The sequence below is a fragment of the Micromys minutus genome (assembly GCF_963924665.1).
Source record: "Micromys minutus genome assembly, chromosome: 20".
Taxonomy (NCBI): Eukaryota; Metazoa; Chordata; class Mammalia; order Rodentia; family Muridae; genus Micromys; species Micromys minutus.
Genome location: NC_137955.1, coordinates 49,680,758 through 49,695,107, shown reverse-complemented (window position 1 = coordinate 49,695,107; position 14,350 = coordinate 49,680,758). Strand labels below are relative to the sequence as shown.

Genomic DNA, 14,350 nt, shown 5'->3' with positions numbered 1-14,350 from the left:
CATATACATATACCCCATGCCTTAATCATTTGGTATGCATATGGGGTACAACCCCACTCAGTAAATCCATTGCTGGAAAGAGTGTGGAAGGCATCCATGGCAGTCACAGCTGTGGTGGTCACACTCTTGACACAACACTATTTAGTGGGGAGAGAAGAGGAGAGAAAGGGAGGGAAGGGAGGGGAAGGGAGGGGAAGGGAAGGAATGGAGGGGAGGGAATGGAGGGGAAGGGAGGGGAGGGAGGGGAGAGGAGAGGAGGGAGGGGAGAGGAGGGAATGGAGGGGAGGGGAGGGAATGGAGAGGAGGAAATAGAGGGGAGGGGAGGGGAGGGGAGGGGAGGGAATGAAGGGAAGGAAGAGAAAGGAAGGGGGAAAGAGAGACTTGGGTAAAGTGATGTCATGCATTACATCAGAAGCAATGCAGAAGTCCAGAGGTTAAATTACACCCACAGTCATTTCCTCACTTGAGGTGCTTCACAGCTGTCTGGACCACAGTGTGACTTCCAGCATGTCTGTGCCAATAATAGACATGGAAAAAGTGTCATGGTAACAGCACACTCATACTCCATATACATTCATACACCATACACTCATTCACATACACATTCTCTGTGCACAGACACAGGTACATGTATGCATACAAACATGTATGCATACACACACGCTCACACACTCACTCATACCATGCCAACCCACATTTACTCACACACTCACACGTGATGACTTCACAAGGCTGTCCCTTCAGACACTTTGTTTTGGTAAATGACTCTAGGGAGGCTTGAGCAGGAAGGACCCCACAAGCTGAGAGCCATTCGGGGAGCAGCAGGATTGATGTCCTGGAAGGGACAGGATTCTCCTCTGTGGAGCATTTACTGCGTTAAGGCCTTACGTATGCTCTGATGGCAAACTTAACTGTAAGCTTATGGCCCTAACAGAATGGTTACATTTTCCAGCCATTCATGTCAGGGCTGGTGGAAGGACGATAGGAGAGGAGGTGTACGTAAGGCTAGCCTTTGGTCCTCAGCAGACACTGATGTGTGTGACATGTAGTGGGATTGCAGAGGGGTTTGAGAGGACAGCATTTGGAGCAGGTAGAGCTCTCCTTTGAGGTTCCACCCTCTGGTCACCAAGGTTCTGATATATAGAACCTGATAAATAAATTGGAGAGTGTCTATTCACAGTAAATTTTTAAGCCAAAACTACATAAAGAGCTGGAAAGTCTGTGAAGGCTGAATGGAGGCATGGTCATTGTCTTTTGAATTCTCTGCAGGTCCTGATTCTCAAAAGATGGTCATCAAGGCCACCAGACAGTTAATGAGTGAGGGGACTATGGGAGACATGACACACATGAACCTTAGTTACGTTAGGGCATTAGGGTGAGGCAATTGCAACCATTACAGCGAATAATGGAGTTATATAATAAACATAAACGGACACATAATGAGTGAGTTATAGTACTGGTTAGTGTGAAAAGTGTACTTAGCATTCTGAGCAACCTGCTTGTGTTGTATTCTCTGAGACTGGCTTTCTGGCCATGAGATGGGAGGACAAAAACATTGCCATGTCTTCGGGGTTCCCTTGAGTCCACAGGGACAACAATAGCCTCTGCCCACTGTATATATGCGTATGACTGCATCTGCTCTTGGTCATGTCAGCATCCCCAGAGGACTGTAGATGTTGGGACTCTCAAAGACAGCCTCTCACTGGCTTAGGGGGGCCGCAATGAGCAGCCGCAGCAGCCAACCTACACTGGACTTCAGGTTCTTTGCTGGGTGTTTATTTGCCAACCATTTCCTTTGCTTGTTTTGTTTGGTACTTTTGCTTTTCTAGCAGCAATGAGTCGGTCCAGGCATTCCAGCAGTAAACAGTGTTCCTCCCACCGATGAGAAATAGCCTAAGTTCTTGTGGAATAATCGGGCTGCTGTGACATCAGTGTTTCCAGGGGAAAAACAAGATGTTATGTGTGTAATGAATTCTGGACAGCAGCGTCCTAGGGAGTCCTGTAATAGTCTGTCTCTATCTGTACTGTGACATCTTCAGAGACGAGAGTCAGCATGAAGATCTTACGATTTGAGTCCAACAGTCTGAAAATACCATCTGTTCTAACATTTATAACCCTCCAAGGATGCTGATGTGACCAAAAGCATAGGCAACCATATGCATAACTGAGTCTGGAATCTATGAATGGTGCAATTTGGTCTCCATAGTAACAGATGTTTAAAGCAACTGCCTAGGTTGTTACATGTGTAAGAGAAGTAGGGAAAAACCATGTCGGTACAAATGATCATCTCCAGGGCCTTAAGCAAAAGGCCTTTGAAGGTCATAGGTTCAGTTCATACAGTAGTCAGTTTGCACTTTGTGATTCCTCAGTGACCCTTGCATCAGGAAGCTTAGGTGTCTAAGGCTAACTTGACTGAAAATAAATTAGAATTTGTTCATTATATTAAACTCCATATAAAGTCAGATTGTGTTCGGTAGATGACTTAGAAAACCACGCTTTCCTTCAGTGGCAGCATCTGCCCTGCTCTCTACCCCCAGCTCTGGAGAAACACAAAATGACAGAGCACAGCGTATCCACATGCACGTCTCACAGCTTGTCTTGATGGCGGACCCGTGAATCTGGGAAGCACCCTTGCTTTCATCCCGAGGCCCACACCAGCTGATTCCGATCATCCAGGGGAAGAAGGTGCCTTACATCCCTCCTATAAAAGGGTTTGGGCTGTGGGTGGACATGGGGGAGGTGGCAGGGTCTTAAGTGACACTCATACCTTCTTCGGTGAAGGCATGTTTGTTTCCTGTACTGTATCTACAGCAGGGAACTCAGGACCTTCTCACCCCCTCCCGCTGAGGCAGAAAGGGAAGGCCAGATGCTTTCAGACCCCAGACACCTCTGGAATCCTGATGCTCCAAAGCATGACACACAGACCTTTCTGCCCTACCCACAGTGAAGCGAAGCTACTTGAGAACACACCTCCCTCACTTCTAGGGCTGACTGAGTTCCTGCTCCTCCTTGGTTTTGCAACTGTCCTTCTGCAGACAGAGTGACCCTCCATCAGCATTTTGTATTTCATTGTATTTTGTCAGCTAGTTTGTGTATCTCCCTGGGATGTTTCTCAGAATGACATCAGCTTAGCTTCTCTGAACTCCCAAGAGGCAGCTGACACAGATAGATTACTCAGCATAGGCTCCCAGCAGTGCAGGATCCCTGGCTTTCCAGCCATACTCCCAGACGCTCAGGTTTCTCTATTCTCCAAATGCTTGACTTATAGTTGATGTAACAAAATCTTACCACTTCAAGTGCATGATTCAAGAACATTTGTGTAGTTTATGCTGCCACCCGAAACCTTCTCTGTAATCTGATTTTAAAGGTTTATATCTGTATGTCTGTGTGTCTGTCTGTGTGATTGTATACCACATGTCTGTGGGTACTCACAGAGGCCAGAGGGGAGTGCCAGATCCCCTGGAGCTAGAACTACAAGTGGTTATATACCTACCATGAGTGCCAGGACCAGAACTCAGGTTCCCTGAAAGGGCAGGCACACTGAACAGCTGATCTCCTGGGTCCTCATAATCTGATCTTAGCCATTGCTGTTGCCCCAGAAAGAACCTTTGGCGCCTACTCCCTGTTCCCACCCAAGCCTGTCAACCATGCTTTCTGCTTCCCACCTCCACTGCCCGTTTTACATGTCCCCCTGGCTGTGGAATGTTGCTCCCATTCCCGTCTCAGCATAGTACGTCTGGACTTGCTCACAAGGCAGTGTTTCTCAGCTCCTCGGTTCGTTTCCTTGTTAAAGGGCATCTGTATGAATGTGTCACATTCAGACTTCTCCGGCTTCCTCTTCTTCATAGCAATAGCTGCTAAGCGGCACTATGCATCTTTCTGCAGGCTCCAGATCATAGCCCGGGACAGGAGTTACTCTGTGGGCCCCCATGAGCGTTCACAGTCCTCTCAAGTTCACAGATGCACAGCACACCCACCCGGAGCCTGCGCCCAAGGGCTCAGTTGGAAGAGATGCCCATAGCTTGACTGAGGAGAAAGGAAACACTGCCCTAGAGACTGAGTTGACATGGAAAAGGAAAACAGCTGACTCATGAGCTAAGTGTGAGTGAACTACATGACCTCATCTCAGATTTCCCCAGCCTCTCCTTAAGTACAGGGACGGGATCCCAGCAGTCACACGCGGTGGTGCAGGGTATGGGAGACACGTGCATGAATTCAGAACCATCCTGCAAGGCCCAGCATCAGTGACCTCATGACACGCCGCTTCTGCTACAAAACACATGTGCCGTGCTGGCTTTTGCAGAGCCCCCTTGCTACCCATTCCTGCCAGAATGTACCTAGAAATGGGCGTCCTTGATGACTGTTGTCCTCTGTGACTTACTACACTGACCTTCGACTTGGTCCCTTTCCCCCCTGCACTGAGTCCCCTGCAAGCTGTGTTCATGTCTTTCGCAGGCTCCGAGCAGCAGTTCTCTTTTGGAAACTCTGCCCTGTGGTCTCAACTGCTAACTTTAACCTCCGCCCTCCACCTTTGAAGCAGGCTCACTGAATGTGTGTAGTGAATTGGTAACACAGCCACGGATTTATCCGACTCCCAGAAATAGAACTCAACTCTCTCAGCACAACTGCACACTCTGATGCACACAGGTGACACACAGACACATAGGCATAGCTCTGGTCCCAGAGAAAAGCATCCTAAGTGCTGGAGTCACGCCCAGTGGAAGCCGCTACAGCCGGGAAGCTACAGTGTGGATGCAGAGCTAGGAACAAGACCTTGGTCCAACAGATGCTCTGAAAGCAACGTGACAACAAGCCAGCTTCTATACTGGGCCACCCAGACCGAAGGATGAGAAATACCTAGGCAACCAGATGGCGAAGGACTTGTGTGCCAGGAAGACCGGGAACCAAGTGAAAGGGTCTGAGACGGAATAATCTGTTTGTTCTTGGAACAGAATGATGGCTGACATGACAATGTCCTAACCCAAGTTATATGGGCAGTTTGGAGTCTGGGAGGAGCTGAACAGACTACAGGATACAGGCTCAGGATGCTTAGCTGGGAGCATGGGAGCTGCGCTCACCAGGGATCTCAGTGCTATCTTTATCAAGTGAGTCGGCTGTGTGTGCACTTCTCCCTCTAGAAACTCTAGAGAAAAGAAATTGTAAGTCTGACAAGAAAGGTGGCTTGCACTCTAGAGTCAACCTTTAAAAGGTGAACCGCGCCTTCTGTGATGAGCTGGAGTTTTGCTCCCTGTCTGAATATAGAGCTACCCGACTGCCATTGGATGAGGAATGCTCCATGTGTGTATACTACACAAACACAAAGGTCACAACCTGCCATGCGCAGTCACAGAGCCTGGACAGTGGGTGACCCATTCTTCTGGCCCACTGTCTACATAGGTGATGTGTGCTAACTACATCCAGGCTTTTCTGAAGTGTCACCTCCTATAGGAAGCCGGACTGGCTTCTCTATCTTAGGCCTTTTCCTATATGCAGATGCCCTTGTTTAGCATGAGCAGTTTATTATTTTTTATATAAATGATTTACTTAGCTTATGTATATGAGTACACTGTAGCTCTTCAGACACACCAGAAGAGGGCATCGGATACTGTTACAGATGGTTGTGAGCCACTGTGTGGCTGCTGGGAATTGAACCCAGGACCTCCGGAAGAGCAGTCAGTGCTGTTAACCACTGAGCCATCTCTCTAGCTGAGCAGTTTATTTCTTCAGATGGCACAGCTTAGACTGTAACTGCATACATTAAAGGAGACATTGCTACCTCTCTTTCATCATCCATCTCTGCCTCCCCACCCCACCCCACCCCCTGTTGTAATTTAAGCTCTGTGGGAACAAGGACATTTATCTGTTTGGGGACTGTGTCTGGATCACTCAGTGGGATCCTGAGTCTGTGCTGGTAACTGAGCCCCTGCCAAGTGGGCTGAGTGGACAGACTCAGAACTTGGAATTCAAAGGACTGAGTCTTTTCTACTGTATGGAACTGAACCAACGGCTAAGCGCTGGACGACGTTAGAAGAAATCTGTCACAGCTTCATCAGTGCCATGCTCTTAGGTTCTGTTTGATAGCGGCAATGATTTCCAGTGCTTCTGGGATAGAGGCTCACTTGTTTAAACATGTCTGTCTATTGCTGTAAGTGACATAGCTTTGTATCAACCCAGAGCAGTTTCACTGTGTAGTCAGTCTAGGACAGCATGCTCCTAATGTTTTAACTGGGACAGGATCACAAAAATGCTGTCATGTGACTGTAAAGATTGTTCTTGGGCTGAGGTTAAGCTCAGTGACAGAGCACCTGCCTAGCAAGCCCAAGGCCCTGACTTCGATCTTAAACAAAACTGAAATAAAAACCGTTCCTTCTTGCACACGGTATATGCCCCATCACAGATGAATATTGTAAGAAAATCTCAGGCAGTGTTTTAAAACCGACCAATCACTACTTACACAGGGGCAGTGTTCTGACATTGTCCAGCAGAGTTTCACACCATGATAGGAATGCATGAAGTCCTATAGTAGTCCTCGGTGGCTACACTGAGGACTGTGGATTAACCGCCAGGAAGTTGAAGTTTCGTTAAAGTTGACCCCGAATGCCTACTAAGTCTACTGAGCATGCCCAGAACTGAATTTATTATTTGTTTCATTCTGCATTACATTTCAGTTTGCACAGCTACGCAGGATCTATGTGACAGCACGGAGAGGACGTTGGCACAATGATCAGTGCACTGGTCAGAGAGAGGTCAGCCCAGCGGATGAATGCAGAATGAAGGCAGCCGTGCATTTAATCTCTCAGCGTGGCTGCCACTGGAATGCTCAGCCATATCTTATAATAGCATCGGTTCTCTTGGCTCTGCTCCATGCTTTTGCTCATTAAACATTCAGGAGGGGGATTACCTATTTCAGCATGAAAACCAGGTCTTAGGTTATTGGACATCTGTTCCGTAATCACATTGATTATTACATTCTCCTGATTCATTTATTCCAAATTTCTTTCACATCAACCTCTTTCTGGGATCTGGTGGCCATTCATTGCGTTTTTAAAATCTCTCAAGTTACAGCATAGATTTTAGCTCCAAGTAGTCGGTCAGCCCTAGACGTATACATTCGAGCAATGCTAATGGGCTTGTGCTTGTGTGTGTGTGTGTGTGTGTGTGTGTGTGTGTGTGTGTGTGTGTGTGTCTTTATGTATATATGTAACAATAATGAGTATATGAGAAGATGTCAGGACTATGGGAGGGGGCGTCGGAGACAGGGAAGGAGGGATTGGTTGGAGGGAGAAGGGAGTGATGTAGACACAGCTTTAATGTATGAATTTCTCAAAATGGTAAAGCTAAATTAAAAGGAAATCTTCCTTGATTTTGTTAATGAGAGAATTCAGAGCCTTGGGGAATCCATAAAAACAGTGTGCATCTTACCAATGGCCACGTGGCAGAGTTTCTATCCTGTTTACCCTCAGTTTCTCTTTGTGCTTGGCTTCTTGACCCACTGGTTACTAACTGGCAAATACCACCATATTGCTGAGCTTCGTTTCTCTCGGTTGGTACTGCACCAGGACCTGACATGGCCTCTAACAGTGACGACAACATATCTGTTCCCCAGAGAACAGTCATCGTCTCACTTGCTCCTGTTTAACTGGTGTGGGACACTGTTCCTCATCCTGTAAGTTTGAGTCACTGACTCTAAGGACTGGGAACCAGTGTCGGGGAGCTGCCTTAGCATCCATGCTCCTTGCTATTTCCCTTCTCCCAAGCAACCACCATGCTCACAGTGATTTTATCTCTAAGGCAACTCTATTTCCACAGTGTTACATGTGGCCCTAACTCTCCTGATGGCTGACTTTACCAGTTACAACATGATGGAAGGAGGGTATTCAATGGGGACAGTGGTCACTGTTACCACAGAATTTCTTAGATTGTACCAAGTCAGCCATGACTCTGGTCCAGGTGGTCTTTGGGCTCTGAGCAGTGTTGGTATGTAGCCTTGGTCTCTCCATGGTTCTAGTATCCTTTGCTGTGTCTCTCTGAGGTCAGAGGAGCCTTTTAAAAATTTTTATTGAATATTCTCTGTATTTACATTTCAAATGTTACCCTTTTCTCCACTCCCCTTCCTCCTCCCCCTCAACTTACTTCCATGAAGGTGCTCCCTCTCTCAGTCACCCTCTCCTCCTCAGTGCCTTGGCTGGTTGATGGTGTTGCTCTTCCCATGAGGTTGCAAACACTTTCTGCTCCTTCAGTCCTTTCTCCAGCTCCTTCATTGGGGTCCCTTTGTTCAGTCCGATGGTTAGCTGCGAGCATCCTCATCTGTATATATATGACTCTGGCAGAGGAGACATCTATATCTGGTTCCTGCCAGTAAACACTTCTTGGCATCAGCAACAGTGCTTTGGTTTGGTGGCTGCATTATTGGCTTTGCTCTACAATCAGAGGTTTTGCTCTCAGCAGGGAACAGAGTCATTCTCAAATGTGACATTCTAAAATGTGACACTGAAATATGCACCATTTTGATTATACTCATGTGACTTCTGTTTGAACATTTTTACTTGGAAACTAGTGACTGATAATAAGTTATGTGGCTGTTAACAAGTAGCTATGATTTTCCAGTGTGTCAACCAAAATTTAGGACTTATAACTAACTTAGAGGTCACAAGGCTCCCAATTGAACAGACATGAAAAACATTGGTGTTTTGTGACAACAATGTTCCAACCTGGAACACACCATGAAATTCAATCACATTGTTTGATCTCCTGGATCTAGTCATTTCCTGCTGTGCTGGTGAGTTTTTGTCTACTTGACACAAACTGCAGTCACCTAGGAAGAGGGCACCTCACTTGAGATGTTACCTCCATCAGTAGGCAATTCTGGGGACGTTTTCTTGATTATTGATGTGGGAAGAACCAGCCCACCATGAACAGTGCCATCCTAGGCAGGCTGAGCTGGATGGTATGAGACAGCAGGCTGATCAGGCCATAGGGACAGAGCAATGAGTGCCAAGATTACATGTTCTCTGCGTTTCTTCCTGACTGAGTTCCTGGTCTGACTTCCCTGGATGATAGACTACATAAATTGTGAGGTAAAGTGAATCCTTTCATGCATAAGTTGCTTTGGTCACAGAGTTTACAACTGCAGGAGAAACAAAGGAGACACTGCTTGCCCTGTGCTTGGAAGGCTCCGTTGAGAACATGGACAGTTGGTATTTTATACCTAGGAAGGGCCTGCATTCATATGCACTATGAAGAAACCCAAGGGATATTTGGTGGGAACCAAAAACATGCCTAAATGCATGATGCTTGACTAATGACTAAATGCATGTGCAGAGAGGTTTGTTTTTGTTGTTGTTGTTGTTGGTTTTTTTTTTTTTTTTTTTTTTTTGCAGATGAACTTTAACACAATGGGCCCTGTGTGGGGGGGGACAGGGTGGGGTGGGCAGGTCATAAACACATCAATCCTCAAGATCAGTATTCAACCAGACCTTCCATCAGAGGAGCATGCTATGTTGGTTTTCAAGACATGGATGAAATCCTGAGTTCCAGGTTCCTTTCTAAGCTGACTGCCTCCTCAAATCTCTGGGTGTATTCCTAAATTCTTGGTGCCTTGACATCAGGGGCAGATGGCTTTTGGGTTCTCTTCTAATTCTGTCCTTCATGGCTTTTGAATACACATGGATTATTTCAGTCATGTTGGCATGAGTTTGTATCAACTTTTAAATCAACAGCTAGGACCCTTGACAGGGGCTTTCCACCTTCCTAATGCTGCTCCTTTTCATGTAGTTCTCCATGTTCTGGTGACCCAACCATGGAATTCTTTTCAGTGCCACTTCACAACTATAAGTTAATACTGTTGTGAACTGGAAATAAATGTCTGTGTTTTCTGATGGTCTTAAGCAACCCCTCCAAAGGGTCACTGAATGCCCAAAAGGGTCGCGTCCTACAGGTTGAGAACCACTGACCTATGTGTTGCTATGGAGAAAATATGGTCTTGGTGTAAATTATAAGCTCAGAAAGTGGAAAGTATATTAACGGTGATTAGTATGATGCCATGATAACATTTGTTATCATAATGCTTAGGGGATATGGTGGTCATGGGAAAATTGTCCAGGCTTGGCTGGTCTGTGTTCCTGTGAATCAACTCTCAGGTGCTATAACTGTCATGTAAGCACCAAGGATGATACCAGGAGGAACTTCCACGTTCATTCTCCATTACCAACATGCCGGGGGCCTCCTCAAAAATGCACATCTTTAAATGCAACGTATAAACAAGCTATATTTAAAGAGTTTATGATGCTATTATGCAACTCTTAGATGCTTTCAAAGTGACTTTGAGACAGTACATTAGAACCAACTTCTGCACAGGCACTAACTGCTCACTTCAGAGCTGCGTGTTTCCATCCGAGTAAGTCCTTGCAGTTGATAACTCAGTCTCTCTGTGGTATTGTTCCAGGAAGCCTTCGTGAACCCCAAAAGACCACGAAGGAGCAGATTTCAGTGTCATAGCATTAGGATCTCTTTAGCACAAGCTCAAGCTTGCTCTTACCACCGACCCATAGAACAGTTCAGTAAAGCAGCCCAGAGCTCCCATTAGGACAAGGGTTTATAGGAAATGGCAAGCGAGGGCTAGAGGTTTCTAGCCTGGCAGGCGTCTGATTGGGGGGCTATTGGGGCCTTTAATGTAATTGGCTGGGGCCGAGAGCCAAACCATGACCATAACTTCTGTTTTCCCCTTGATTAATGGCTAGGGAGCAAAGTTCAGGGGCAGGCTTTTGAGCTAGCTAGAGGTGCAGAGTTGGGGTGAGGTGGGGTGGGGTGGGGTTGGGGGAGGGGGTACCGGTCTGTTAGCTAGAGTTTAACCTTAGGTCAGGCTCTCTAAGATGGAGTCTGAACCCAAACAATCTGGTCTCTCTGTATAGCCTTGTTACCACACACAGCTGTGCTTCCGTAACCCCTTCCCAAGGCGCTCCGATCTTACCCCACCCCCACCTGTTCACCCTTTGTCAAATTCTTGCTTCTTCCTAGTTTCTCAGTCACCTAGTCCAGGCCAGTTCCTTCCTCTAAGCCTCTGCCATCAGTCCAGTGTGCGCCTAGCTGCTTGCCCACTAGGAACAAGGCCAACAGGGTGGTAACAAAGGGAAAGGGGTAACAGAAAGACCAGGATGCAGGAGCCACACAGACCTGAGCTTCCTGTTGCTGTGCTGGCTCCTTCTGCTACACTGTAACATTTCTTCATTGACTGCCCATTTCTTTAAATAGAAACACCAGCCCTCACCTTATTTATTTGTTATATGGACAGAAATAGTCAATACATCACAACACTTAGCACACTCCCTGTCAGTCCTGTGGGTGGCATCAAAGCTGAAGTCACTTTTATATTTCTGAATTTCCATTTATCCCATCTAGTTAAAAGCATAGAAAGTAAGTGATTTACAAACTAATTATCTGCATAAGAACAAGCACAGAGAATGCTGTGACCTGAGCTGACCTGAGCTAACCTGAGCTAACCTAAATGTCCTGGAATGAGCCCTTTGTCTGTATTCTGAATCAAATAAAAAAAAAAAAAATGAACTTAAAAAGATTTACTCAGATGCTAGACCCAATTTCCCCATCACACCACCGATAGACTAGCTCTGTCTATCATTCTATCATTTCTGACTGTCAGCCACTTCAAGTAGTCGACACCCAGCATATTCTGTGGCCAAGCCCCATTGATAATGCATTTCCTCAGGGCATGCTGATCTGAGGAGGAAAATTCTGAACAAGTCCTGATATGAGCTCACACTCACATGTAAATCAGCCTGTCCTGGGAGAGCAAGAACTAAAGAAGAACTCAGCCCTAGCAAGTCACTCCGGTTCTTTGGCTGGAATGCTACCGAGTTTCCCAAGCATCATTCCCATCAAAGCTTCAGCTGTATGTCGGGTCCTTGCTTCTGTTAGGTCACAAAATATGTCAAGAAAGGCCCAATGTGGAGAACCTTAGTATTAAACACTAACCTGAGAACTCCTTGAGTCTTCAGGAGAACACCCAGAGAGAGTTCCATGTTTGTGGTATTATGTACTTGAAGCTACAATGATGGATCTTTAAAGGGGGGGGGGGGGATTAAATCTTCATAGAATCCAAGGATTGTGTAGATTCTGGAATGTCCTTGTGGGAGTGATTTAGCACAGCCAGAGAATCATAGTTTGTCTTTCAGTTGTTCAAAGAAATGACAGTTCTGTGCCCTCCAGGGTTTCCAGTGTCTTAAAGCATATCCAAGGCCTGTGTAGCCTCATCTCTGAGATGGGCTCTGTGCAGCGTAGGAGAAATAACCCAGAATTCCACAAGGCAGGTGCAGTTGTTAGAGCCATACTTCTGGAGAAGAGCTCTTTGAGGTTTCCTCAGAAGGAGCGGGGTTACATGCCTCTGTGAGTGTTCTCAATCAGACAACAGGTGACTCCTTACACCCAGACTTCTCTTCCTACCGGTCTCTTTTCCTTTCTCCCCATGTACCGGAAGTCCTGTTCCCAGTGCTGGAGGTGTGGTCTAGTGTCACTGCAGCAGTAACACATGTACCTGAGAAACCTAGGTTCAGTCCTCTTCGCTGCACTTGGTGACATGAGTTAGGCCATAATTAATAAGATTAAACTTGAACTAGAAACCTTGTCAAGGTGTCAAGTGTCAAAATATTGGTGCTGCAAGTTTACAGATGGGAAATTGGAAAGTGTCCCAGAACCAAGTATAGACCTGACTAAACCACAGAAACACCAAGGCCCAGGTTTGTTTTAGCTTTAGGATGACCGTGGTCCCTGTGAGCAGCACTTCAGCCCACTGTCTGCAGAAGCAGCATTGAGAAAGTGCGGAGCCTTAGCCAGGTATGATGGTAAGAGAAAAAGAATCCAACCCCAAATGCCTTGGGGAGAGGGCAAACATTTGGGCTCATTTAGCTTTTACAATGACTTTGGCTGAATTTGTATTTTCAAACCATCATATGTCATCTTGGAACAAAACCGACTGTGGTTTGGAGCAGATGTGGCAAGTGATGGGCTGGTCTTGGGCCAGGTTCATTTTGATCCTGAAGTTATGAGGAAATAGTGAGCAGTTGGGCTTTGATAAACGCTTGCTGGATGCTGAGGCTGTTGTGTTTTTGAAGTATCACTAAGGGCTCCTGAAAGGAGTATAGAGCTGCACCTCAGATCATGTTTTCTGAAGAGGAGACATGTTCAATAGGGTCATTTGGGAGTTACAGCATCCTAGTTTTGTGCTGAAGACAATCCTTTCTTCACTGTACCTCTGGGTACACAGCTCTCTTGAAAGGGCAGATGTTGTCATCGGAGATGAAAGTAGAGCCTGGTCCTTCTGGAACTCTTTCACACTGCAGGAGAGGTGGGTGGCTCATGGGTGGGACAGTTATTCCCATGTATGTTTGGTTCATGTAACTTACAGGATACCTTCTATATGTGTATCTATGTCTGTAGTCAGCAAGTGCACGGGTCATAAATACCGTCTTCTAATTTCGAATAGCAAATATGACAGGGTGAACGTTCTGCTTTAACTCATTAGTTCTGCTTATGTGGCTGAGGAGCAGTAGGCTTTAGGATTACAGGCCTGTGTCCTTCCCTCTCTTATGGGGGACTACCATGTTTCCAGTGACAATAGCTGGCAGGCATGTCCAGCTGTAAGGTACAGGCTCTGGGAGGTATAACAAACTCTGCTAAAGCTTGGTTAATGATCCACCCTTTACCACCACTGAAAGGAGATGTAGGCAGGTATGCACTAGACATTTTGTGAGTTTCTAAATTCATCCATTTTGTTCAGTTAAAAAAACAAAACAAAACACATTGATGGAAAGCATTTATCTTTCATGATTTACCCATTTTTTATGTAATATGGCAGTTTATTTATGTAATAATAAGCAGTAGAATAACTTTTTAAAATATTCCCTCATCTACTGATTTTTTCATGGTTACCAAAATATTGTTACCAGTTGCTGTGCTCTTCATCTTTAGTGAAATTGAGACTTATTTACATATAAAATATCATAAACAATTAAGTTATTGATTAAACAAATGTGATACTTGAGTTTTTGATTTAACTTTATACATTCCTCCTGCTGTCTCGGGATTCCATTATCTGGGTGTGAATTCTATTAGCCTAGCCACAGAGAACAGCTTGAACCTGGTGCTAATCTAGACAGTCACCACAGAACACGAAGACTTCACACAAAGGACCTAGAACAAGTCCAGAACAAAGTTGTGTGGAAGATAATCGTGTAGTTAGATGCTACAAGAATCAGGATTTCAGAGGGACAGGAAAAATTTTAGGAAACCCTGCAGTCACCATAAGAGAATCTGAGATCATCAGGGGATGAAGGCTAGA

General features: G+C 45.8%; 1 protein-coding gene across 1 annotated transcript in view; it reads left to right on the top strand.

The window, feature by feature from the left end:
* The window catches only part of ADAMTS16 (ADAM metallopeptidase with thrombospondin type 1 motif 16), a gene marked incomplete at both ends in the record, with an annotated part of 114,564 nt that overhangs the window by 20,379 nt on the left and 79,835 nt on the right, over positions 1–14,350 (top strand). The window lies entirely within an intron of this gene.